Here is a 2,769-nt window from a genome sequence, read left to right as displayed (position 1 = left end):
CATCACTTTGTTTCTCTAGAGAGACTCTGTTCTTCGTGATAGGCTGCAGGCCCTACTCTCTTCTTTTCACTCGCTTCCTGATAATGTATCTCCTTCTGCTTTTGTCTTCTGTTAAGTTCTCTTTTAGCTCTCTAGAAGTGCACCACCACGATCACATCAGGTGCTCCTTTCTTTCCTAGATGAGTCTAGATGTGTGCGAGTACAAGGCACAGCTCAATAAGGATATCTGCATTGTTTATGTTATAACTGCTGCAAGACCACAGCATCCTATCGCCATTTCCTCTGCCCTTCATCGTGTTTCCTCTTTTGTTGTCCTTTAAATGTGTGTCAGCCACTTCTGTGTTTGTGTGTCCAGTTTCAGCAACAAGCAATGTGTCTTTCCATGTTAGATGTAAAACTGCTGCAAAACATGACACACAATCACAGCCGATTAAATGATGTTTGTTTAATGAACAGGTTCTGGACCAGTGAGATTTCACAACAATTTTTATATTTTCAATGTAATATTAGTTGGGAATTTCTAGCAGTTTAATCACTGTCAACACAATGGCACTATACAGGGAAGAGACTTTTTTTTTTTTTTTGAAGGAGGATGGCACTTTTATTCTGACACTCGACACTGTGAGGTGTGAAAAAGTTGCCCAGCTGCATTGATAAGGGAGAGTTTTTTGGTTGTTTCCTGTCAACTATGAAACCTCTTATTTGCTTTTACTCTGTTGCAATGGTTTCCAAACATTTACTTAATTCATATTGATGCTTGCCATCTTTGAAATCAGAGCTGAAGAGTGGCAGCTGTGTTTTGCACAGAGCATCCTGGAGGAGATTTCTGAAGACTACTCTTACTTGTTACAAGCTACGCAATATCGCGTCATAATCGCAAATGAATTGAATTCGGTTATGAACGTGATATTGCGTAGCTTGTCAGCGAACTACAGCTGTGTATAGTAAATGCAGAATCACAGAACCAGCTTTACTGATGAGATGCGCATGACAATCGCATGCGATTAATCTAGGACATTCTGATAAATATACTTATTTTATTCATAGTTCTCATAGTACTAGGGCTGCAACTAACGATTATTTTGATAATCAATTAATCTGTCGATTATTTTTACGATTAATCGGTTTATGTACTTATATTTTAGTTTTTCCATTTTTCCCCCAAAGTAAATTATTAATAAAGGGTCTTTATCATTCAGCATAGATTTTTAAGAGATTTTAATAATTTTGCATTGTCATATCCTCATCACAAATATACCTGGAGTTGTTTTATTATGTGTTAGTGATCCCTTGTCAAACTCTTCTGCAATCAAAACACTGACCCATACTCTAGCAAATTTCACAAGATTTCAAATAATGTTTTCACCGTGGCAGTCCTTAGAGCTCCTAAAGTAGTTTAACATCCCGAACAAAGCTTATTAAGGAATCTTTCGGAACATATTTTCACGAAGAATAAGGATAAAACAGAATAAGATTGCAGTGCGTTGTATTTTATTATTTACTGGGAAACAGCTTTATAGCTTATGCTGTGAAATTGTAAACAATCCTTCGAATAAAGTGCCAATGGCATGAAACCTGAATGGAACTCACAATTTAAAGTAAAATCCATCAGAAGGTTGTCCAGAAAAAACGGACACACAAAAAACCTGCTGTGTGAAAAAGAGCAGTAAATACTTAGGAAAAAAAGTGCATTTCAAATATCTTTAAACATTTACCTCTCTCGTTCAGTCATAATTAGGCTGCACGACTGAATTATGAACTGGTAAACGACAAACTGATCACAGAACATGTTTGTAAAGCCTTAAATGTTAACTGTTAAAAAGCAATGTTATCAGCTTTTACAACTAAACATTTGCAAACAACATTGTACTGGAGAATCTGCACAAATAAAAGGCTTAGGGGCCGTTCACATATCGCGCCTAAAACGCTAGGCGCACCCATAGACTGTCCGCACCGCTTTCTCCTCCTTTCCAAAGCGCTCGTGCAGAAGCGCCCCTGAGGCGTCTGCCTTTGCTAAGCAACCATGACGTGCTCTCTCCTAGAAGACGCGGAAATTTCAGCAAAGGATAAATGGATTTGCAGCTCTAAAAATCGCTTGCAGTAGCTCTGCTACTAAATTTATTTCAAAATGGGAATCCATATACAGCTATGATCAGCTGTTCCTTCATCTTGGCTGAGCTTTTAACGTTGTTACGGGAAAGGATGAAGCTGATTATTTAGTTCTTGTCACATGACCCGCGATGCGCTTGCTGCATTCTGAAAAGTTGAAATGTTTTTAACTCGATGCGGTGTGCACGCGCCTGGAAAAACGGGTGCGTCGCGACCGCGTCGCTTCCATTATGAGCTTCCTACACTGGAAATAACGAACATGAGCGCGCAAAAGACGCGATATGTGAACGGTCCCTTAAACAGTTCAGTAGTGCAGAGTTTACAGGTTAATCTTCTTTTTTGAAGGCTCAAAATAAAGTACTGAATGCTGCAGAGACGCCGTTCGGGAAGCACGTGACATAAAACGAGGCCAGCTATTGGCTATTCGCTACTTCTCCTGTTGTACTGGCTGAGTAAATCCTCCGGTGGCTCATTACTGCCACACTTTGGTCACCGCAGATCTGAAATATGCACGAAATAAGCCGCTTACGGCAAATAAATTATTTAGCAACGAATCGATGACTAAATTAGTTGACAACTATTTTAATAATCGATTTTAATCGATTAAATCGATTCGTTGTTTCAGCTCTACATAGTACGTTACCCTTGCCTCAAATGTGT

This window comes from Carassius carassius, chromosome 10 (assembly GCF_963082965.1).
Source record: "Carassius carassius chromosome 10, fCarCar2.1, whole genome shotgun sequence".
Classification (NCBI taxonomy): domain Eukaryota; kingdom Metazoa; phylum Chordata; class Actinopteri; order Cypriniformes; family Cyprinidae; genus Carassius; species Carassius carassius.
The sequence above is the reverse complement of the archived record's forward strand: the minus strand, read 5'-3'. Positions refer to the sequence as shown.